The sequence below is a fragment of the Petromyzon marinus genome, unplaced genomic scaffold, assembly GCF_048934315.1.
Source record: "Petromyzon marinus isolate PM22_M1 ecotype Great Lakes invasive population unplaced genomic scaffold, UKy_Petmar_22M1.pri1.0 PM_Scaffold_61, whole genome shotgun sequence".
NCBI lineage: Eukaryota > Metazoa > Chordata > Hyperoartia > Petromyzontiformes > Petromyzontidae > Petromyzon > Petromyzon marinus.
This window is the reverse complement of record NW_027423624.1, coordinates 50,817-77,500: the sequence shown is the minus strand read 5'-3', so window position 1 is coordinate 77,500 and position 26,684 is coordinate 50,817. Positions and strand designations below refer to the sequence as shown.

At 50.8% G+C, this 26,684-nt stretch overlaps 1 long non-coding RNA gene across 1 annotated transcript in view; it reads left to right on the top strand.

Annotated features, from left to right (window-relative positions):
- Window positions 1–4,153, top strand: part of LOC142923726 (uncharacterized) — a 10,208-nt gene extending 6,055 nt beyond the window's left edge. Inside the window, exon 2 of the long non-coding RNA XR_012940812.1 lies at window positions 3,070–4,153. This is a non-coding gene — a long non-coding RNA (uncharacterized LOC142923726). The remainder of the gene's footprint in view (window positions 1–3,069) is intronic.
- Window positions 4,154–26,684: the final 22,531 nt, after the last annotated feature.

Here is a 26,684-nt window from a genome sequence, read left to right as displayed (position 1 = left end):
CACCATCACCACCATCATCACCATCACCACCATCACCACCACCACCATCACCACCATCACCACCACCACCATCACCACCACCATCACCACCACCATCACCATCACCACCACCACCATCATCACCATCACCACCATCACCATCACCACCACCACCATCACCACCATCACCACCATCACCACCACCATCACCACCATCACCATCACCACCATCACCACCATCATCACCATCACCACCATCACCACCATCACCACCACCATCACCACCATCACCACCATCACCATCACCACCATCACCACCATCACCACCACCATCACCACCATCACCACCATCACCATCACCACCATCACCACCACCATCACCACCATCACCATCACCACCATCACCACCATCATCACCATCACCACCATCACCACCACCATCACCACCATCACCACCATCACCATCACCACCATCACCACCATCACCACCACCATCACCATCACCACCATCACCACCATCACCACCACCATCACCACCACCACCATCACCACCATCATCACCACCATCACCACCATCACCACCACCATCACCATCACCACCATCACCACCATCACCATCACCACCACCACCACCATCACAACCATCACCATCACCACCATCACCATCATCACCATCACCACCATCACCATCACCACCACCACCATCACCACCATCACCATCACCACCATCACCATCACCACCATCATCACCATCACCACCATCACCACCACCATCACCACCATCACCATCACCACCATCACCACCACCATCACCACCATCACCATCACCACCATCACCACCATCATCACCATCACCACCATCACCACCACCATCACCACCATCACCACCATCACCATCACCACCATCACCACCATCACCACCACCATCACCACCACCACCATCACCACCATCACCATCACCACCATCACCACCATCACCACCACCATCACCACCATCACCATCACCACCATCACCACCACCATCACCACCATCACCATCACCACCATCACCACCATCACCATCACCACCATCACCACCATCACCACCACCATCACCACCATCACCATCACCACCACCATCACCACCATCACCATCACCACCATCACCACCATCACCACCACCATCACCACCACCATCACCATCACCACCATCACCACCATCACCATCACCACCATCACCACCATCACCACCACCATCACCACCATCACCATCACCACCATCACCACCGATACACAATACTACTAATAATGACATCACATCACCACCACCATCACCACCACCATCACCACCATCACCCATCACTCACCAATCACCACCATCACCCACCATCAACCACCATCACCACCACCATCACCACCATCACCACCATCACCACCACCACCATCACCACCATCACCATCACCACCACCATCACCACCACCATCACCACCACCATCACCACCATCACCATCACCACCATCACCATCACCACCATCACCACCATCACCACCACCACCATCACCACCATCACCACCACCATCACCACCATCACCACCATCACCACACCACCACCATCACCACCATCACCACCATCACCACCACCATCACCATCACCACCACCATCACCACCACCACCATCACCACCATCACCACCACCACCATCACCACCACCATCACCACCACCACCATCACCACCATCACCACCATCACCATCACCACCATCACCACCATCACCACCACCATCACCACCAGCACCATCACCACCATCATCACCACCACCATCACCATCACCACCATCACCACCATCACCACCACCATCACCACCACCATCACCACCACCATCACCACCACCATCACCACCACCATCACCACCACCACCATCACCACCATCACCACCACCACCATCACCACCACCATCACCACCACCACCATCACCACCATCACCACCATCACCATCACCACCATCACCACCATCACCACCACCATCACCACCATCACCACCACCACCATCACCACCATCACCACCATCACCACCATCATCACCACCACCACCACCACCATCACCACCATCACCACCACCACCATCACCACCACCACCACCACCATCACCACCATCACCACCACCACCATCACCACCACCATCACCACCATCACCATCACCACCATCACCACCACCATCACCACCATCACCACCACCACCATCACCACCACCATCACCACCACCACCACCATCACCACCATCACCACCATCACCACCACCATCACCACCACCATCACCACCACCATCACCACCACCATCACCACCACCATCACCACCACCACCATCACCACCATCACCACCACCACCATCACCACCACCATCACCACCACCACCATCACCACCATCACCACCATCACCATCACCACCATCACCACCATCACCACCACCATCACCACCATCACCACTCACCACCATCACCACCATCACCACCATCATCACCACCACCACCACCACCATCACCACCATCACCACCACCACCATCACCACCACACCACCACCACCATCACCACCATCACCACCACCACCATCACCACCACCATCACCACCATCACCATCACCACCATCACCACCACCATCACCACCATCACCACCACCACCATCACCACCACCATCACCACCACCACCATCACCACCATCACCACCATCACCACCATCACCACCATCACCACCATCACCACCATCACCACCATCACCATCACCACCACCATCACCACCACCATCACCACCACCACCATCACCACCATCACCACCATCACCACCAACACCACCATCACCATCACCACCATCACCACCACCATCACCACCACCATCACCACCATCACCACCATCACCACCAACACCACCATCACCACCATCACCATCACCACCACCATCACCACCACCATCACCACCACCACCATCACCACCATCACCACCATCACCACCATCACCATCACCACCACCATCACCACCATCACCACCACCATCACCACCACCACCATCACCACCATCACCACCATCACCACCATCACCATGTTGTTTCTCTCTACAGGTGACAGGTGACGCGTTTAAGCTGTGGACGCGATGCCCAACCCCATACTCGCCTCACGTGACACTGACACTCACCTCACCCCACGTGACACTCCACGTGACACTCACCCCACGTGACACTCAACACACACGTGACACTGGCGACGGATGCGACCGCGATGCACTGCAGTATTGTTGTGTGTAGTGTATAGTGTAGTGTATAGTGTAGTGTATAGTGTAGTGTATAGTAGTGTATAGTGCAGTGTATAGTGTAGTGTATAGTGCAGTGTATAGTGTAGTAGTGTATAGTGTAGTGTATAGTAATGTAGTGTATAGTGTAGTGTATAATGTAGTGGTGTATAGTGTAGTGTATAGTAGTGTAGTGTATAGTGTAATGTATAGTGGTGTAGTGTAGTGTGTAGTGTAGAGTAGTATAGTGTATTGTGTAGTGTAGTGTAGTTTATAGTGCAGTGTATAATATTATAGTGTAGTGTGTAGTGTAGTGTATAGTGTAGTGTATAATATTATAGTGTAGTGTATAGTGTGTAGTGTAGTGTGTAGTGTATAATATTATAGTGTAGTGTATAGTGTGTAGTGTAGTGTAGTTTATAGTGTAGTGTATAATATTATAGTGTATAGTAGTGTATAGTGTAGTGTATAGTAGTAGAGTGTAGTGTAGTGTGTAGTGTATATTAATGTAGTGTATAGTGTAGTGTATATTAATGTAGTGTATAGTGTAGTGTATAGTGTTTAGTCGTGTAGTGTATAGTACTAAACAGGTAATCCACGACTTAGGATGGAGATGCGTCACGACCACCCCCATCGTAAGTCGAAGATGGCCTAGCCTACCCAGGAGTCTTAAAGAACCCTCATAAATCAGCGCAACACAGCAAATTTACACACCGTCCGGTATAAACTATACACTGTATGTATTTATTAATTACAATACTGCATTACACGGTAAAATGTAAAGTAACGAAAAAACCAGGGTAAAGTCTTAGCCTGCCCGTATGAACTATAAAACACAATTTTAACATGCGTTTAACCTTTTTGTGACACTAATAAAAATGAAATGGCTGAAGCCACGCATCACGCACGCATTGAAAGGCATCGTGAACGCGTGTGATTTTACTTCTGCCCGTGAGTCTGCACGCTTGAACGATGTTAAGGTTTTTGTTGATGGCTGCACTAACTTAGTTGTCGAGAGTGGAGGAGAAATCACAGTCTCGTAAGTCGTAGCACGCTGCTGCATTATTAATGAATAATAATGATGATGAATAATAATGATGATGAATAATAATGATGAATAATAATAATGATGAATAATAATAAATACGTTGTAATTTTGTCGCTATCGCTGTCGCCAGCGTAAGATCGAAATATCGTAAGTCGGGGACTACCTGTACACTACACTATACACTACACTACTATACACTACACTATACACTACACTACTATACACTACTATACACTACACTATACACTACTATACACTACACTCTACACTACTATACACTACACTACTATACACTACACTACTATACACTACACTACTATACACTACACTACTATACACTACACTATACACTACTATACACTACACTACTATACACTACACTGTACACTACACTACTATACACTACACTGTACACTACACTACTATACACTACACTATACACTACTATACACTACACTACTATACACTACACTGTACACTACACTACTATACACTACACTGTACACTACACTACTACACACTACACTATACACTACTATACACTATACATTACTATACACTACTATACACTATACACTACTATACACTATACACTACTATACACTATACACAACTATACACTATACACTACTATACACTATACACTACTATACACTATACACTACACTATACACTACACTATACACTACACTAAACTATACACTACACTAAACTATACACTACACTAAACACATTACACTATTAAACACTATACACTATTAAACACTATACACTATTAAACACTATACACTACACTATACACTACACTACTAATCACTACACTATACACTACGCTACTATACACTACGCTACAATTCACTACACTACTATACACTACACACTACACTACTATACACTACATACTATACACTACACTATACATTACTATACACTACACTATACACTACTATACACTACACTATACATTACTATACACTACACTATACACTACTATACACTACACTATACACTACTATACACTACACTACTATACACTACTATACACTACACTATACACTACATACTATACACTACACTATACATTACTATGCACTACACTATACACTACTATACACTACATTACTATACACTACACTATACACTACGCTATACACTATACATTACTATACACTACACTATACATTACTATACACTACACTATACACTACTATACACTACACTATACACTACTATACACTACACTATACACTACTATACAATACACTACACTATACACTACTATACACTACACTATACACTGCTATACACTACACGATACACTACTATACACTACACTACTATACGCTACACTATACACTACATTATTCCAAAGCACCCCGTGTAAAGAACTGAGCACACCCCCCACTCCCCGACTCTCTAGATGGTTTGCCCCACACCCATGGATAGGTCTCCTCGTTAATAATTCAGTATCCCCCCCACTCCCAGTTCCCCACTTGGTTTGCCCCACCCTGACGTCGGGCCCAGATGTTAATAATTGAGTTCCCCACCCCTCCAAGTCTCCCATTTGGTTTGCCCCACTCTTCCATAGGGCCCCGTGTTAATAACTCAGTGTGTGTGTCCCCCTCCAAGTCTCGCAGTTGGTTTGCCCCACTCTTCCATAGGTCCCCATGTTAATAACTCAGTGTGTGTGTCCCCCTCCAAGTCTCGCAGTTGGTTTGCCCCACTCTTCCATAGGTCCCCATGTTAATAACTGTACACCCCCCCCCCACCACCAGTCTGCTACTTGGTTTGCCCCACTCTTCCATAGGGCCCTATGTTAAAAACTCGGTGTGAGTGTCCCCCTCCAAGTCTCGCAGTTGGTTTGCCCCACTCTTCCATAGGGCCCCGTGTTAACAACTCCGTGTGTGTCCCCCCCCTCCAAGTCTCCCAGTTGGTTTGCCCCACTTTTCCATAGGGCCCCGTGTTAACAACTCAGTGTCCCCCCCCCCTCCAAGTCTCGCAGTTGGTTTGCCCCACTTCCATCGGGCCCTGTGTTATGAACTGAGTGACCCCCCCCCCGACTTTCAAATGGTTTGCCCCACTTTGCCAAAGCGCCCCATGTTAACAACTGAGTGTACGCCCCCCCCCCCCCACCCACCAGTTTCCAAGTTGGTTTGCCCCACACCCTTGGATAGGTCTGCTCGTTAATAATTCAGTATCCCCCCCACTCCCAGTTCCCCACTTGGTTTGACCCACCCTTACGTCGGGCCCAGGTTGTTAATAATTGAGTTCCCCACCCCTCCAAGTCTCGCAGTTGGTTTGCCCCACTCTTCCATAGGGCCCCGTGTTAATAACTCAGTGTGAGTGTCCCCCCCTCCAAGTCTCGCAGTTGGTTTGCCCCACTCTTCCATAGGGCCCCGTGTTAATAACTCGGTGTGTCCCCCCGCCCTCCAAGTCTCCCAGTTGGTTTGCCCCACTCTTCCATAGGGCCCCGTGTTAATAACTCAGTGTGAGTGTCCCCCCCCCTCCAAGCCTCGCAGTTGGTTTGCCCCACTCTTCCATAGGGCCCCGTGTTAATAACTCAGTGTGTGTATCCCCCCCCCCCTCCAAGTCTCCCAGTTGGTTTGCCCCACTCTTCCATAGGGCCCCGTGTTAATACCTCAGTGTGTGTGCCCCCCCTCCAAGTCTAGCAGTTGGTTTGCCCCACTCTTCCATAGGGCCCCGTGTTAATACCTCAGTGTGAGTGTCCCCCCCTGCAAGTCTCGCAGTTGGTTTGCCCCACTCTTCCATAGGGCCCCGTGTTAACAACTCAGTGTGTGTCCCCCCTTCAAGTCTCCCAGTTGGTTTGCCCCACTCTTCCATAGGGCCCCGTGTTAATAACTCAGTGTGTGTGTCCCCCCCCCCCTCCAAGCCTCGCAGTTGGTTTGCCCCACTCTTCCATAGGGCCCCGTGTTAACAACTCAGTGTGTGTGTCCCCCCCCCCCTCCAAGTCTCCCAGTTGGTTTGCCCCACTCTTCCATAGGGCCCCGTGTTAATAACTCAGTGTGTGTGTCCCCCCCCCTCCAAGTCTCCCAGTTGGTTTGCCCCACTCTTCCATAGGGCCCCGTGTTAATAACTCAGTGTCCCCCCCTCCTCCAAGTCTCGCAGTTGGTTTGCCCCACTCTTCCATAGGGCCCCGTGTTAATAACTCAGTGTGCCCCCCCCCCTCCAAGTCTCGCAGTTGGTTTGCCCCACTCTTCCATAGGGCCCCGTGTTAATAACTCGGTGTGTCCCCCCGCCCTCCAAGTCTCCCAGTTGGTTTGCCCCACTCTTCCATAGGGCCCCGTGTTAATAACTCAGTGTGAGTGTCCCCCCCCCTCCAAGCCTCGCAGTTGGTTTGCCCCACTCTTCCATAGGGCCCCGTGTTAATAACTCAGTGTGTGTATCCCCCCCCCCCTCCAAGTCTCCCAGTTGGTTTGCCCCACTCTTCCATAGGGCCCCGTGTTAATACCTCAGTGTGTGTGCCCCCCCTCCAAGTCTAGCAGTTGGTTTGCCCCACTCTTCCATAGGGCCCCGTGTTAATACCTCAGTGTGAGTGTCCCCCCCTGCAAGTCTCGCAGTTGGTTTGCCCCACTCTTCCATAGGGCCCCGTGTTAACAACTCAGTGTGTGTCCCCCCTTCAAGTCTCCCAGTTGGTTTGCCCCACTCTTCCATAGGGCCCCGTGTTAATAACTCAGTGTGTGTGTCCCCCCCCCCCTCCAAGCCTCGCAGTTGGTTTGCCCCACTCTTCCATAGGGCCCCGTGTTAACAACTCAGTGTGTGTGTCCCCCCCCCCCCTCCAAGTCTCCCAGTTGGTTTGCCCCACTCTTCCATAGGGCCCCGTGTTAATAACTCAGTGTGTGTGTCCCCCCCCCTCCAAGTCTCCCAGTTGGTTTGCCCCACTCTTCCATAGGGCCCCGTGTTAATAACTCAGTGTCCCCCCCTCCTCCAAGTCTCGCAGTTGGTTTGCCCCACTCTTCCATAGGGCCCCGTGTTAATAACTCAGTGTGCCCCCCCCCCCTCCAAGTCTCGCAGTTGGTTTGCCCCACTCTTCCATAGGGCTCCGTGTTAATAACTCAGTGTTGGTGTCCCCCCCCTCCAAGGCTCGCAGTTGGTTTGCCCCACTCTTCCATAGGGCCCCCTGTTAACAACTCAGTGTGAGTGTCCCCCCCCCCTCCAAGTCTCGCAGTTGGTTTGCCCCACTCTTCCATAGGGTCCCGTGTTAATAACTCAGTGTGAGTGTCCCCCCCTGCAAGTCTCGCAGTTGGTTTGCCCCACTCTTCCATAGGGCCCCGTGTTAATAACTCAGTGTGTGTGTCCCCCCCCCCCCCCTCCAAGCCTCGCAGTTGGTTTGCCCCACTCTTCCATAGGGCCCCGTGTTAACAACTCAGTGTGTTTCCCCCCCCCCTCCAAGTCTCCCAGTTGGTTTGCCCCACTCTTCCATAGGGCCCCGTGTTAATAACTCAGTGTGTGTGTGTCCCCCCCCCCTCCAAGTCTCCCAGTTGGTTTGCCCCACTCTTCCATAGGGCCCCGTGTTAATAACTCAGTGTTGGTACCCCCCCTCCAAGTCTCGCAGTTGGTTTGCCCCACTCTTTCATAGGGCCCCGTGTTAATAACTCAGTGTTGGTGTCCCCCCCCTCCAAGTCTCGCAGTTGGTTTGCCCCACTCTTCCATAGGGCCCCCTGTTAACAACTCAGTGTTGGTGTCCCCCCCTGCAAGTCTCGCAGTTGGTTTGCCCCACTCTTCCATAGGGCCCTGTGTTAATAACTCAGTGTTGGTACCCCCCCCTCCAAGTCTCGCAGTTGGTTTGCCCCACTCTTCCATAGGGCCCCGTGTTAATAACTCAGAGTTGGTACCCCCCTCCAAGTCTCGCAGTTGGTTTGCCCCACTCTTCCATAGGGCCCTGTGTTAATAACTCAGTGTGTCCCCCCCCTCCAAGTCTCCCAGTTGGTTTGCCCCACTCTTCCATAGGGCCCCGTGTTAATAACTCAGTGTTGGTGTCCCCCCCTCCAAGTCTCGCAGTTGGTTTGCCCCACTCTTCCATAGGGCCCCGTGTTAATAACTCAGTGTGTGTGTGTCCCCCTCCAACTCTCCCAGTTGGTTTGCCCCACTCTTCCATAGGGCCCCGTGTTAATAACTCGGTGTGTGTCCCCCCCCCCCCCCTCCAAGTCTCCCAGTTGGTTTGCCCCACTCTTCCATAGGGCCCCGTGTTAATAACTCAGTGTGTGTGTGTCCCCCTCCAACTCTCCCAGTTGGTTTGCCCCACTCTTCCATAGGGCCCCGTGTTAATAACTCGGTGTGTCCCCCCCCCCCCCTCCAAGTCTCGCAGTTGGTTTGCCCCACTCTTCCATAGGGCCCCGTGTTAATAACTCAGTGTGTGTGTCCCCCTGCAAGTCTCGCAGTTGGTTTGCCCCACTCTTCCATAGGGCCCTGTGTTAATAACTCAGTGTTGGTACCCCCCCCTCCAAGTCTCGCAGTTGGTTTGCCCCACTCTTCCATAGGGCCCCGTGTTAACAACTCCGTGTGAGTGTCCCCCCCCTACAAGTCTCGCAGTTGGTTTGCCCCACTCTTCCATAGGGCCCCGTGTTAATAAATCAGTGTTGGTGTCCCGCCCCCCTCCAATTCTCGCAGTTGGTTTGCCCCACTCTTCCATAGGGCCCCGTGTTAATAACTCAGTGTGAGTGTCCCCCCCTACAAGTCTCGCAGTTGGTTTGCCCCACTCTTCCATAGGGCCCCGTGTTAACAACTCAGTGTGTCCCCCCCCCCCTCCAAGTCTCCCAGTTGGTTTGCCCCACTCTTCCATAGGGCCCCGTGTTAATAACTCAGTGTGTGTGTGTGTCCCATCCAAGTCTCGCAGTTGGTTTGCCCCAATCTTCCATAGGGCCCCGTGTTAACAACTCAGTGTGAGTGTCCCCCCCCCCTCCAAGTCTCGCAGTTGGTTTGCCCCACTCTTCCATAGGGCCCCGTGTTAACAACTCAGTGTGAGTGTCCCCCCCCCTTCAAGTCTCCCAGTTGGTTTGCCCCACTCTTCCATAGGGCCCCGTGTTAATAACTCAGTGTATGTTTCCCCCCCCCCCCCCCTCCAAGTCTCGCAGTTGGTTTGCCCCACTCTTCCATAGGGCCCCGTGTTAATACCTCAGCGTGTGTGTCCCCCCCCCTCCAAGTCTCGCAGTTGGTTTGCCCCACTCTTCCATAGGGCCCCGTGTTAATAACTCAGTGTGTGTTTCCCCCCCCCCTCCAAGTCTCGTAGTTGGTTTGCCCCACACCCCCCATAGGTGGAGGGTGGGAGGTGGCTCAACCAGTTTACGTGAAACCGGAGCCAAATTCCCCCGCCCCACCCCGCCCCTCCCCCCAGATCCCCCCCCCCGCCCACCACGGCCACCAACAGCCCCGCCCCTCGCTCAACTGGCTCAGGTGACCCGGGGCTACAAACAGCGAAGCAAAGTCTCTCGCTATGAGGGGACCCCACTCGATTAGCAATGGGCCCCTATGGGAGTCAGTGAGTCTCTGTGATTAACATTGAGCCCTATGGGAGTCATTGGGTCTCTGTGATTAACATTGAGCCCCTATGGGAGTAGTGAGTCTCTGTGATTAACATTGAGCCCTATGGGAGTAAGTGAGTCTCTGTGATTAACATTGAGCCCCTATGGGAGTGAGTCTCTGTGATTAACATTGAGCCCTATGGGAGTAAGTGAGTCTCTGTGATTAACATTGAGCCCCTATGGGAGTCAGTGAGTCTCTGTGATTAACATTGAGCCCTATGGGAGTCAGTGAGTCTCTGTGATTAACATTGAGCCCTATGTGAGTCTCTGTGATTAACATTGGCCCCTATGGGAGTCAGTGAGTCTCTGTGATTAACATTGAGCCCTATGGGAGTAAGTGGGTCTCTGTGATTAACATTGAGCCCTATGGGAGTAAGTGAGTCTCTGTGATTAACATTGAGCCCTATGGGAGTGAGTCCCGGTGATTAACATTGAGCCCCTATGGGAGTAAGTGGGTCTCTGTGATTAACATTGAGCCCTATGGGAGTCAGTGGATCTCTGTGATTAACATTGGGCCCTATGGGAGTAAGTGAGTCTCTGTGATTAACATTGAGCCCCTATGGGAGTAGGTGAGTCTCTGTGATTAACATTGAGCCCTATGGGAGTCCGTGGGTCTCTGTGATTAACATTGAGGGCCTATGGGAGTGAGTGGGTATCTGTGATTAACATTGAGCCCCTATGTGAGTAAGTGAGTCTCTGTGATTAACATTGAGCCCCTATGGGAGTGAGTCTCTGTGATTAACATTGAGCCCCTATGGGAGTGAGTCTCTGTGATTAACATTGAGCCCTATGGCAGAAAGTGAGTATCTGTGATTAACTTTGAGCCCAATGAGAGTAGTGAGTCTCTTTGATTAACATTGAGCCCTATGGGAGTAGTGAGTCTCTGTGATTAACATTGAGCCCTAAGGAAGTAAGTCAGTCTCTGTGATTAACATTGAGCCCTATGGGAGTCAGTGGGTATCTGTGATTAACATTGAGCCCCTATGTGAGTAGTGAGTCTCTGTTATTAACATTGAGCCCCTATGGGAGTGAGTCTCTGTGATTAACATTGAGCCCCTATGGGAGTAAGTGGGTATCTGTGATTAACATTGAGCCCTATGGGAGTAAGTGAGTCTCTGTTATTAACATTGAGGGCCTATGGGAGTAAGTGGGTATGTGTGATTAACATTGAGCCCCTACGTTAGTAAGTGGGTATCTGTGATTAACATTGAGCCCCTATGGGAGTAAGTGGGTCTCTGTGATTAACATTGAGCCCTATGGGAGTGAGTGAGTCTCTGTGATTAACATTGAGCCCTATGGGAGTCAATGGGTATCTGTGATTAACATTGAGCCCTATGGGAGTCAGTGAGTCTCTGTGATTAACATTGAGCCCCTATGGGAGTAAGTGAGTCTCTGTGATTAACATTGAGCCCTATGGGAGTAAGTGAGTATCTGTGATTAACATTGAGCCCTATGGGAGTAAGTGGGTATCTGTGATTAACATTGAGCCCCTATGGGAGTAAGTGAGTCTCTGTGATTAACATTGAGCCCCTATGGGAGTGAGTCTCTGTGATTAACATTGAGCCCTATGTGAGTAAGTGGGTATCTGTGATTAACATTGAGCCCTATGGGAGTAAGTGGGTATCTGTGATTAACATTGAGCCCCTATGGGAGTAAGTGGGTATCTGTGATTAACATTGAGCCCTATGGGAGTCAGTGAGTCTCTGTGATTAACATTGAGGGCCTATGGGAGTCAGTGAGTCTCTGTGATTAACATTGAGCCCTATGGGAGTCAGTGAGTCTCTGTGATTAACATTGAGCCCTATGGGAGTGAGTGGGTCTCTGTGATTAACATTGAGCCCTATGGGAGTGAGTCTCTGTGATTAACATTGAGGCCTATGGGAGTAAGTGGGTATCTGTGATTAACATTGAGCCCTATGGGAGTTAGTGGGTCTCTGTGATTAACATTGAGCCCCTATGGGAGTAAGTGGGTATCTGTGATTAACATTGAGCCCTATGGGAGTTAGTGGGTCTCTGTGATTAACATTGAGCCCTATGGGAGTAAGTGAATCTCTGTGATTAACATTGAGACCCTATGGGAGTAAGTGAGTCTCTGTGATTAACATTGAGCCCTATGGGAGTCAGTGAGTATCTGTGATTAACATTGAGCCCCTATGGGAGTAAGTGGGTCTCTGTGATTAACATTGAGGGCCTATGAGAGTAAGTGAGTCTCTGTGATTAACATTGAGCCCCTATGGGAGTCAGTGAGTCTCTGTGATTAAAATTGAGCCCTATGGGAGTCAGTGAGTCTCTGTGATTAACATTGAGCCCTATGGGAGTCAGTGAGTCTATGTGATTAAAATTGAGCCCCTATGGGAGTAAGTGGGTCTCTGTGATTAACATTGAGGGCCTATGAGAGTAAGTGAGTCTCTGTGATTAACATTGAGCCCTATGGGAGTCAGTGGGTATCTGTGATTAGCATTGAGCCCTATGGGAGTAAGTGAGTCTCTGTGATTAGCATTGAGCCCCTATGTGAGTAGTGAGTCTCTGTGATTAACATTGAGCCCTATGGGAGTAAGTTAGTCTCTGTGATTAACATTGAGCCCCTATGTGAATAGTGGGTCTCTGTGATTAACATTGAGCCCCTATGGGAGTAAGTGAGTCTCTGTGATTAACAATGAGCCCTATGTGAGTAGTGTGTCTCTGTGATTAACATTGGGCCCTATAGGAGTAAGTGGGTCTCTGTGATTAACACTGGGCCCTATGGGAGTCAGGGGGTCTCTGTGATTAACATTGATCCCTAAGGGAGCAGTGAGTCTCAGAGATTAACATTGAGCCCTATGGGAGTAGTGGGTATCTGTGATGAACAATGAGCCCCTATGGGAGTAAGTGTCTCAGTGATTAACATTGAGCCCCTATGGGAGTAAGTGGGTGTCTGTGATTAACATTGAGCCCCTATGTGAGCAGTGAGTCTCAGTGATTAACATTGAGCCCTATGGGAGTAAGTGGGTCTCTTTGATTAACGTTGGGCCCTATGGGGGTAAGTGTTTATCGTGATTAACATTGAGCCCTATGTGAGTAGTGGGTCTCTGTGATTAAAATTGAGCCCTATGGGAGTAAGTATGTCTCTGTGATTTAAATTGGGCCCTATGGGAGTAAGTGGGTCTGTGTGATTAACACTGAGCCCTATGGGAGTAAGTGGGTCTCTGTGATTAACACTGGGCCCTAAGGGAGTCAGTGGTTCTCTGTGATTAACATTGAGCCCTATGAGAGCAGTGAGTCTCAGTGATTAACATTGAGCCCTATAGGAGTAGTGTTTATCTGTAATGAACAATGAGCCCCTATGGGAGTGAGTCTCAGTGATTAACATTGAGCCCCTATGGGAGCAAGTGGGTGTCTGTGATTAACATTGAGCCCCTATGGTAGTGAGTCTGAGTGATTAACATAGAGCCCTATGGGAGTAAGTGGGTCTCAGTGATTAACATTGAGCTCCTATGTGAGTAGTGAGTCTCAGTTATTAACATTGGGCCCTATGGGTGTAAGTGGATCTCTGTGATTAACACTGAGCCCTATGGTAGTCAGTGGATCTCTGTGATTAACATTGAGCCCGATGGGAGCAGTGAGTCTCTGTGATTAACATTGAGCCCCTGTGGTAGCAGTCTCTGTGATTAACATGAGCCCTATGTGAGCAGTGGGTCTCTGTGATTAACATTGAGCCCTATGGGAGTAAGTGGGTCTCAGTGATTAACATTGAGCCCTATGTGAGCAGTGAGTATCTGTGATTAACATTGAGCCCCATGTGAGCAGTGAGTATCTGTGATGAACATTGAGCCCTATGGGAGCAGAGAGTCTCAGTGATTAACATTGAGCCCTATGGGAGCAGTGAGTCTCTGTGATTAACATTTGGCCCTATGGGAGTAAGTGAGTCTCTGTGATTAACATTTGGCCCTATGGGAGTAGTGGGTTTCTGTGATTAACATTGAGCCCTATGGGAGCCAGTGGGTCTCTGTGATTACCATTGAGCCCTATGGGAGTAAGTGGATCTCTGTGATTAACATTTAACCCTATGGGAGTAAGTGGGTCTCTGTGATTAACATTGAGCCCTATGGGAGTAAGTGGGTCTCTGTGATTAACATTGAGCCCTATGTGAGCACTGAGTCTCTGTGATTAACAATGGGCCCTATGGGAGTAGTGAGTCTCAGTGATTAACATTGAGCCCCTATTTGAGTAAGTGGGTATCTGTGATTAACATTGGACTCTATGGGAGTTAGTGGGTCTCTGTGATTAACATTGAGCCCTATGGGAGTAGGTGGGTCTCAGTTATTAACATTGCACCCTATGGGAGTAGTGAGACTCTGTGATTAACATTGAGCCCCTATGGGAGTAAGTGGGTCTCAGTGATTAACATTGAGCCCCTATGGGAGTGAGTCTCTGTGATTAACATTGAGCCCCTATGGGAGTGAGTGGGTATCTGTGATTAACATTGAGCCCTATGGGAGTAAGTGGGTCTCTGTGATTAACATTGAGCCCTATGGAAGTAAGTGGGTCTCTGTGATTAACATTGAGCCCCTATGGGAGTAAGTGGGTCTCTGTGATTAACATTGAGCCCCTATGGGAGTGAGTGGGTATCTGTGATTAACATTGAGCCCTATGGGAGTCAGTGGGTCTCTGTGATTAACATTGAGCCCCTATGGGAGTAAGTGGGTCTCTGTGATTAACATTGAGGCCCTATGGGAGTAAGTGGGTCTCTGTGATTAACATTGAGGCCCTATGGGAGTAAGTGGGTATCTGTGATTAACATTGAGCCCTATGGGAGTCAGTGGGTCTCTGTGATTAACATTGAGCCCCTATGGGAGTAGTGAGTCTCTGTGATTAACATTGAGCCCTAAGGAAGTAAGTGGGTCTCTGTGATTAACATTGAGCCCTATGGGAATAAGTGAGTCTCTGTGATTAACATTGAGCCCTATGGGAGTAGTGAGTCTCTGTGATTAACATTGGGCCCTATGGGAGTAAGTGGGTATCTGTGATTAACATGGAGCCCTATGGGAGTAAGTGGGTCTCTGTGATTAACATTGAGCCCTAAGGAAGTAAGTGAGTCTCTGTGATTAACATTGAGCCCTATGGGAGTAGTGAGTCTCTGTGATTAACATTGAGCCCTAAGGAAGTAAGTGGGTCTCTGTGATTAACATTGACTCCTATGTGATCAGTGGTTCTGTGTGATTAACATTGACCCCTAGGTGAGCAGTGAGTCTCTGTGATTAACACTGGGCCCTATGTGAGTAAGTAGGTCTCAGTGATTAACATTGAGCCCTATGGGGGCAAGGAGTCTATGTGATTAACATTGAGCCCTATGGGAGTGAGTCTCAGTGTTTAACATAGAGCCCTATGGGAGTAAGTGGGTCTCTGTGATTAACATTGAGCCCCTATGTGAGCAGTGAGTCTCAATGATTAACATTGAGCCCTATGGAAGTAAGTGGGTATCTGTGATTAACATTGAGCCCTATGGGAGTCAGTGGGTCTCTGTGATTAACATTGGGCCCTATGGGAGTAAGTGGGTCTCTGTGATTAACATTGAGCCCTATGGGAGTCAGTGAGTCTCTGTGATTAAGATTGAGCCCTATGGGAGTAAGTGGGTCTCAGTGATTAACATTGAGCCCTATGGGAGTCAGTGGGTCTCTGTGATTAACATTGAGCCCTATGGGAGTAGTGAGTCTCTGTGATTAACATTGAGCCCTATGGAAGTAAGTGGGTATCTGTGATTAACATTGAGACCTATGGGAGTCAGTGAGTCTCTGTGATTATCATGGAGCCCTATGGGAGTAAGTGAGTCTCTGTGATTAACATTGGGCCCTATGTGAGCAGTGAGTCTCAGTGATTAACATTGCGCCCTATGGTAGTAGTGGGTCTCTTTGATTAACATTGCACCCTATGGGAGTCAGTGAGTCTCTGTGATTAACATTGCACCCTATGGGAGTCAGTGAGTCTCTGTGATTAACATTGAGCCCTATGGGAGTAAGTGAGTCTCTGTGATTAACATTGGGCCCTATGTGAGCAGTGAGTCTCAGTGATTAACATTGCGCCCTATGGTAGTAGTGTGTCTCTTTGATTAACATTGCACCCTATGGGAGTCAGTGAGTCTCTGTGATTAACATTGCACCCTATGGGAGTCAGTGAGTCTCTGTGATTAACATTGAGCCCTATGGGAGTAGTGAGTCTCTGTGATTAACATTGAGCCCTATGTGAGTAAGTGAGTCTATGTGATTAACATTGCACCCTATGGGAGTAAGTGGATCTCAGTGATTAACATTGCACCCTATGGGAGTCAGTGAGTCTATGTGATTAACATTGAGCCCTATGTGAGTCGTGGGTCTCTGTGATTAACATGGAGCCCTATGGGAGTGAGTCTCTGTGATTAACATTGCACCCTATGGGAGTAAGTGGGTCTCTGTGATTAACATTGAGCCCTATGTGAGCAGTGAGTCTCTGTGATTAACATTGAGCCCTATGTGAGTCGTGGGTCTCTGTGATTAACATTGCACCCTATGGGAGTATGTGTATCTCAGTTATTAACATTGAGCCCTATGGGAGCAGTGAGTCTCAGTGATTAACATTGAGCCCTATGGGGTGTGGCGAGAGGCTGGTGTCTGTCTGGGCTTGCACATTCTGGTTGTGGCAAGAACTCAGCTCCGTTTGACTACACACCCACACACAGACAAAGCTACCCCAGGTAGCCTCTAGCAGACTGTAGGAGCAAGTGCTGTGCTGGTAGTAGCGAGTAGCAGCAGCAGTGTCTATATACTACACACCACACACAGACAAAGCTACCCCAGGTAGCCTCTTACAGACTGTAGGAGCAAGTGCTGTGCTGCTAGTAGCGAGTAGCAGCAGCAGTGTCTATGTACTACACACCCCACACACAGACAAAGCTCCCCCAGGTAGCCTCTTACAGACTGTAGGAGCAAGTGCTGTGCTGCTAGTAGCGAGTCGCAGCAGCAGTGTCTATGTACTACACACAGACAAAGCTCCCCCAGGTAGCCTCTCGCAGGGCTGTAGGGGCAAGTGCTGTTAGTAGCGAGTAGCAGCAGCAGTGTCTATGTACTACACACACCACACACAGACAAAGCTCCCACAGGTAGCCTCTAGCAGACTGTAGGGGCAAGTGCTGTGCAGGTAGTAGGGAGTAGCAGCAGCAGTGTACATGGACTACAAAAACAACAACCGCCATTCGCCACTATGTGGCGGTGACGTCACCACGACGCTTGTGCCATGCCATGTGCACCTTGAGGCCACGTGAATTGTCGAACGCCCGCTGGCAGGAGGTCACGGGGCAGACCCAGCAGGTGCCACGGGTCGACTGACTGAGATGACTGGCTGATGCACCACCTGTGCCCCCTACTGTGCCAACCTGCTGTGCTTTAGCCACCCGGCACTCCGCTCGTTGTTGTGAGCGTCGCTCCTCCGCCATCCGTTGTTGTTGGAGGGCGACTGCCTCCAACTGCCCAGTAGCAGCGTCCTTCACGAGCCTCCTCCACAGAGGCCGATCTTGACACCGCTGGTACCGGTCATAGGCAATTCCACTCAGCTCCACGTGCTCCTGTGCCACGTCACTCCATCTCTTCTCTAGCCCGTGCCGCGCCCGTTTAGCCCCCTTGATCCGGCCAAACAAAAGCTGTTTCGGCATGCGGTGGCTGGGCATGCAGGCTACATGACCCAGCCAACGCAGCCTTGCTTGTCGGATGAGCTCACCGATGGGACTGTGCCCAGATCTTTCAAGGATTTGTGAGCTCCTCACACAATTCAGCCTGGTTAAACCCAAGATGGATCGTAGGCAGGCCAGCCTAAATGTTTCTAACCGGCGAAGATGTTCCATTAGGGGGGTCCACGTTTCGCAAGCTTAGAGAAGGGAGGGAATGACCGTGGCCGAAAAGACCTGAAGCTTAGTGCGGAGCGACAGGCCAGGTAGCTTCCACACAGCGTTACGCAACCGATGAAAAGATATTGCCGCTCGACTGATTCGGAGTGAGACCTCTGCTGTTAAATTGGAGCCGGTCATAAGCACACTGCCCAGGTATGGGAAACTCTCAACTCTATTCACAACTGCCCCATCACCAATTGGAAGTTGTGGGGGTGGAGTGTCCGATGGTACAAAATACCCAGGCAGGTGCTTAGATTTGGTGGGGTTGATGGTAAGGCCCCACCTCTTAGTGGCACGCTCCAGTTTCAGCAACAGCGTCTCCAACTCCTCCTCTGAATGAGCAGCAATTACCAAATCATCAGCATACATAACGTGGTTGGGCAATAGGGAGCCATCCCTTGACCGCACCCGGGCATCGATCAGCCTCCCATTATATCTGTACCATATGGAGATTCCCCCGGTACAGCTATTGAAGGCTTCACGAACTACGTGGTCAAAATAGATGTTAAATAATGTGGGAGCCAGAGGTCATCCCTGTCGCACCCCAAGGTGTACAGGGAATGGCTCTGACTCCCGGCCACGTAGTTTTACCCGGGCCCGCTCACCATCATGAAGGTCCTTAATGATCGTGAGCAGAGGGTTAGGTACTCCAAAAGCACGAAGAACAACCCAGAGCCCAGGCCTACTGATGGTATCATAGGCCTTGACCAGGTCAATAAAGCAGAGATGTAGGTCTTGCTGGAATTCCCTACACCTCTGCTGTAGCAGACGGACAGAAAATATGACATCTGTGCAGGACCGCCCTTTCCTGAAACCGCATTGGGGCTCCGCAAGCCTCTCCTCAGTGTGCCTAGCAAGGCGATGTTGAATAATCCTTGCCAGGACTACACACACTCACACACAGATAAAGCAACCCCAGGTAGCCTCTGGCAGGGCTGTAGGGGCAAGTGCTGTTAGTAGCGAGTAGCAGCAGCAGTGTCTATGTACTACACTCACCACACACACAGACAAAGCTACCCAAGGTAGCCTCTAGCATGGCTGTAGGGGCAAGTGCAGTTAGTAGCGAGTAGCAGCAGCAGTGTCTATGTACTACACACACCACACACAGACAAAGCTCCCCCAGGTAGCCTCTAGCAGGGCTGTGTCTGGCTAAGTGAGTGTCTGACTGAGTGAGTGTCTGGCTGAGTGAGTGTCTGGCTGAGTGAGTGTCTGGCTGAGTGAGTGTCTCAGTGAGTGTCTGGCTGAGTGAGTGTCTGGCTGAGTGAGTGTCTGACTGAGTGAGTGTCTGACTGAGTGAGTGTCTCAGTGAGTGTCTGGCTGAGTGAGTGTCTGGCTGAGTGAGTGTCTGACTGAGTGAGTGTCTGACTGAGTGAGTGTCTCAGTGAGTGTCTGGCTGAGTGAGTGTCTGACTGAGTGAGTGTCTGGCTGAGTGAGTGTCTGGCTGAGTGAGTGTCTCAGTGAGTGTCTGGCTGAGTGAGTGTCTGACTGAGTGAGTGTCTGAGTGAGTGAGTGTCTGAGTGAGTGTCTGGCTGAGTGAGTGTCTGACTGAGTGAGTGTCTGACTGAGTGAGTGTCTGGCTGAGTGAGTGTCTGGCTGAGTGAGTGTCTGACTGAGTGAGTGTCTGAGTGAGTGAGTGTCTGAGTGAGTGAGTGTCTGCCTGAGTGAGTGTCTGCCTGAGTGAGTGTCTGGCTGAGTGAGTGTCTGACTGAGTGTCTGGCTGAGTGAGTGTCTGGCTGAGTGAGTGTCTGACTGAGTGAGTGTCTGACTGAGTGAGTGTCTGTCTAAGTGAGTGTCTGGCTGAGTGAGTGTCTGGCTGAGTGAGTGTCTGGCTGAGTGAGTGTCTGGCTGAGTGAGTGTCTCACTGAGTGAGTGTCTGGCTGAGTGAGTGTCTCAGTGAGTGTCTGTCTGAGTGAGTGTCTGACTGAGTGAGTGTCTCAGTGAGTGTCTGGCTGAGTGAGTGTCTGCCTGAGTGAGTGTCTGGCTGAGTGGGTGTCTCAGTGAGTGTCTGACTGAGTGAGTGTCTGTCTGAGTGAGTGTCTCAGTGAGTGTCTGCCTGAGTGAGTGTCTGTCTGAGTGAGTGTCTGACTGAGTGAGTGTCTGACTGAGTGAGTGTCTAAGTAAGTGAGTGTCTCAGTGAGTGTCTGCCTGAGTGAGTGTCTGTCTGAGTGAGTGTCTGACTGAGTGAGTGTCTGTCTGAGTGAGTGTCTCAGTGAGTGTCTGACTGAGTGAGTGTCTGACTGAGTGAGTGTCTGAGTGAGTGAGTGTCTGTCTGAGTGAGTGTCTGACTGAGTGAGTGTCTGACTGAGTGAGTGTCTGACTGAGTGAGTGTCTGACTGAGTGAGTGTCTGAGTGAGTGAGTGTCTGCCTGAGTGAGTGTCTGGCTGAGTGAGTGTCTGAGTGAGTGAGTGTCTGCCTGAGTGAGTGTCTGACTGAGTGAGTGTCTGAGTGAGTGTCTGGCTGAGTGAGTGTCTGACTGAGTGAGTGTCTGGCTGAGTGAGTGTCTGGCTGAGTGAGTGTCTGACTGAGTGAGTGTCTGAGTGAGTGAGTGTCTGCCTGAGTGAGTGTCTGGCTGAGTGAGTGTCTGAGTGAGTGAGTGTCTGCCTGAGTGAGTGTCTGACTGAGTGAGTGTCTGAGTGAGTGTCTGGCTGAGTGAGTGTCTGACTGAGTGAGTGTCTGGCTGAGTGAGTGTCTGGCTGAGTGAGTGTCTGGCTGAGTGAGTGTCTAAGTGAGTGAGTGTCTGAGTGAGTGTCTGACTGAGTGAGTGTCTGGCTGAGTGAGTGTCTGGCTGAGTGAGTGTCTGAGTGAGTGAGTGTCTGCCTGAGTGAGTGTCTGCCTGAGTGAGTGTCTGGCTGAGTGAGTGTCTGAGTGAGTGAGTGTCTGGCTGAGTGAGTGTCTGAGTGAGTGAGTGTCTGGCTGAGTGAGTGTCTGTCTCAGTGAGTGTCTGGCCGAGTGAGTGTCTGGCCGAGTGAGTGTCTGGCTGAGTGAGTGTCTGACTGAGTGAGTGTCTGGCTGAGTGAGTGTCTCAGTGAGTGTCTGGCTGAGTGAGTGTCTGAGTGAGTGTCTCAGTGAGTGTCTGTCTGAGTGAGTGTGGGGTGTAACGCTCTCTAGTAAAAGTTTGCACTTGCCCCTACATCCCGTGTGCGCTACACGGGTGACCTTTGTCTCTATTAAAAGTTTGCACTTGCCACTACAGCCCGCGTGGCCTACACGGACCGCTCCACCTTTGCCTTTGTCCGCCCCCCACCTCATCCCCCCCCACCCACCCCCCCCACTCCGAGGCGTTGTGCGCATGCGCGTTGGTGCGGGTGTGGTCGGGTGAGAGAGAGACTCACAGAGAGACACGGGGAGAGAGAGAGACACGGGGAGAGAGAGAGACACGGGGAGAGAGACACGGGGGAGAGAGAGACACGGGGAGAGAGACACGGGGGGAGAGAGACACGGGGAGAGAGACACGGGGAGAGAGACACGGGGGGAGAGAGACACGGGGGAGAGAGAGACACGGGGGGGGGGAGAGACACGGGGAGACAGAGACACGGGGAGAGAGAGACACGGGGAGAGAGACACGGGGAGAGAGAGACACGGGGAGAGAGAGACACGGGGGAGAGAGAGACACGGGGGGAGAGAGACACGGGGAGAGAGACACGGGGGGAGAGACACGGGGGGGGGGGAGAGACACGGGGAGACAGAGACACGGGGAGAGAGAGACACGGGGAGAGAGACACAGAGAGACACGGGGGTAGAGAGACACGGGGAGAGAGAGACACGGGGGGAGAGAGAGAGACGGGGAGAGAGAGACACGGGGAGAGACAGACACGGGGGGAGTGAGACACGGGGAGACAGAGAGACACGGGGAGAGACACGGGGAGAGAGAGACACGGGGAGAGGGTGACACAGGGGGGGAGAGAGAAGTAACATCTACGAGAGTTTTGCATCACTCCCAAGTTACACGGAGAGAGGGAGAGGGGAGATTGGGGAGAGAGGAAGAGAGGGAGGAGAGAGAGAGGAGAGAGGGGAGAGAGAGAAGAGAGAGGGGAGATTGGGGAGAGAGAGAGGGGAGAGAGAGGAGAGAGAGAGAGGGGAGATTGGGGAGACGTTGTACAGCGAGAGAGATATACGTGCACAGGTGTACAGGTAGACGTACAGGTAGACACACAGACACACAGGTAGACGTACAGGTAGACACACAGGTAGACACACAGGTGTACAGGTAGACACACAGGTGTACAGGTAGACACACAGGTAGACACACAGGTGTACAGGTAGACACACAGTTAGACACACAGGTAGACACACAGGTGTACAGGTGTACAGGTAGACACACAGGTAGACACACAGGTGTACAGGTAGACACACAGGTGTACAGGTAGACACACAGGTAGACACACAGGTAGACACACAGGTGTACAGGTAGACACACAGGTAGACACACAGGTGTACAGGTAGACACACAGGTAGACAGACAGGTAGACACACAGGTGTACAGGTAGACACACAGGTGTACAGGTAGACACACAGGTAGACATACAGGTAGACAGACAGGTAGACCGGTAGACAGACAGGTAGACAGGTAGACACACAGGTAGACACAGGTAGACAGGTAGACAGACAGGTAGCCAGGTAGACACACAGGTAGACACAGGTAGACAGGTAGACAGACAGGTAGCCAGGTAGACACACAGGTAGACATACAGGTAGACAGGTAGACAGACAGGTAGACAGGTAGACACACAGGTAGACATACAGGTAGACAGGTAGACAGACAGGTAGACACACAGGTAGACACACAGGTGTACAGGTAGACACACAGGTAGACAGACAGACACACAGGTGTACAGGTAGACACACAGGTAGACACACAGGTAGACACACAGGTGTACAGGTAGACAGACAGGTAGACACACAGGTAGACAGACAGGTAGACAGGTAGACAGGTAGACACACAGGTAGACAGACAGGTAGACAGACAGGTAGACAGGTAGACACACAGGTAGACATACAGGTAGACAGGTAGACAGACAGGTAGACAGGTAGACACACAGGTAGACAGACAGGTAGACAGACAGGTAGACAGACAGGTAGACAGGTAGACACACAGGTAGACAGGTAGACACACAGGTGTGTAGTGAGACACTACACAGGTGACACTAAGAGGCGCGATGACGCGTCATTCGGAGCTCAACCGGCAAACGGAGGGCGTTTACAAGGTAGAGTACAACCACACGGACACTCGGACACTCACTGAGACACACACAGAGACACTCACTCACTGAGACACTCACTCACTGAGACACACAGAGACACACACAGAGACACACACAGAGACACTCACTGAGACACACAGAGACACTCACTGAGACACACACAGAAACACTCACTCACTGAGACACTCACTCACTGAGACACACACAGAGACACACACAGAGACACTCACTGAGACACACACAGAGACACTCACTCACTGAGACACTCACTCACTGAGACACACAGAGACACTCACTCACAGAGACACTCACTGTGACACACACAGAGACACTCACTGAGACACTCACTGAGACACTCACTCACTGAGACACACACAGAGACACTCACTGAGACACTCACTCACTGAGACACTCACTCACTGAGACACACACAGAGACACTCACTGAGACACTCACTGAGACACTCACTGAGACACACAGAGACACTCACTGAGACACACACAGAGACACTCACTGAGACACACACTCACTGAGACACACTCTCACTGAGACACTCACTCACTGAGACATTCACTCACTGAGACACACACAGAGACACTCACTGAGACACTCACTGAGACACACACAGAGACACTCACTGAGACACTCACTGAGACACTCACTGAGACACACACAGAGACACTCACTGAGACACACACAGAGACACTCACTCACTGAGACACACACAGAGACACTCACTGAGACACACACAAAGACACTCACTCACTGAGACACACACAGAGACACTCACTGAGACACACACTCACTGAGACACACACAGAGACACTCACTCACTGAGACACACACAGAGACACTCACTCACTGAGACTCACTCACTGAGACATTGACTCACTGAGACACACAGAGACACACACTCACTGAGACACTCACTGAGACACTCACTCACTGAGACACACACAGAGACACTCACTCACTGAGACACTCACTCACTGAGACACACACAGAGACACTCACTCACTGAGACACTCACTCACTGAGACACACACTCACTGAGACACACACTCACAGAGACACACACAGACACTCACTCACTGAGACACTCACTCACTGAGACACACACTCACTGAGACACTCACTCACTGAGACACACACTCACTCAGCCAGACACTCACTCAGCCAGACACTCACTTAGACACACACAGAGACACTCACTTACTGAGACATTCACTCACTGAGACACTCACTGAGACACTCAGCCGGACACTCACTCAGCCAGACACTCACTCGGCCAGACACTCACTCGGCCAGACACTCACTCAGCCAGACACTCACTGAGACACTCACTCAGTCAGACACTCACTCAGCCAGACACTCACTCAACCAGACACTCACTCAGACAGACACTCACTGAGACACTCACTGAGACACTCACTCAGCCAGACACTCACTCAGCCAGACACTCACTCAGCCAGACACTCACTCACTCAGACACTCACTCAGACAGACACTCACTCAGCCAGACACTCACTGAGACACTCACTCAGTCAGACACTCACTCAGTCAGACACTCACTCAGTCAGACACTCACTCAGTCAGACACTCACTGAGACACTCACTTAGCCAGACACTCACTCAGCCAGACACTCACTCAGTCAGACACTCACTGAGACACTCACTCACTCAGACACTCACTCAGTCAGACACTCACTGAGACACTCACTGAGACACTCACTCAGCCAGACACTCACTCAGACACTCACTCAGCCAGACACTCACTGAGACACTCACTGAGACACTCACTCAGCCAGACACTCACTCACTCAGACACTCACTCAGCCAGACACTCACTGAGACACTCACTCAGTCAGACACTCACTCAGTCAGACACCTCTCAAGATGATGATGTTGGTGATGATGTTGATGATGTCATGATGGTGGTGATGCAGGTGATGATGTTGATGGTGATGATGTTGGTGATGCAGGTGATGGTAGTGATGATGTTGATGGTGGTGATGCAGGTGATGGTGATGTTGATGGTGATGTTGATGGTGATGATGTTGGTGATGTTGATGGTGATGTTGGTGGTGATGATGTTGGTGATGATGTTGATGGTGGTGATGCAGGTGATGTTGATGGTGGTGATGCAGGTGATGGTGATGTTGATGGTGATGATGTTGGTGATGTTGATGGTGATGATGGTGGTGATGCAGGTGATGGTAGTGATGATGTTGATGGTGGTGATGCAGGTGATGTTGATGGTGGTGATGCAGGTGATGGTGATGGGGGTGATGGGGGAGTTTGTCGTGGTTTAGCGCTACGCTGCGCTACGAACCTGGCGAGCCGAGTTCGATTCCCGCTCACGGCCACCAACACCGCCAGTGACGATTAATCCGAACCGGTCCTGAGGCCTCCCTAGGTCGACTCAGCCTCAAATCAGTACCTGGTGTAGCGGTGGTGGTGTAGTGGTGGTGATGGTGGTGATGGGTGGTGGTGTAGCGGTGGTGGTGTAGTGGTGGTGGTGGTGTAGCGGTGGTGGTGGTGTAGTGGTGGTGGTGATGGTGTATTGGTGGTGGTGGTGTAGGAGTGGTGGTGGTGTAGGAGTGGTGGTGGTGTAGGAGTGGTGGTGATGGTGTAGTGGTAGTGGTGGTGGTGGTGTAGGAGTGGTGGTGGTGTAGGAGTGGTGGTGGTGTAGGAGTGGTGGTGGTGGTCGTGATGGTGTAGTGGTGGTAGTGGTGTCGCGGTGGTGATGGTGTAGTGGTGGTGGTG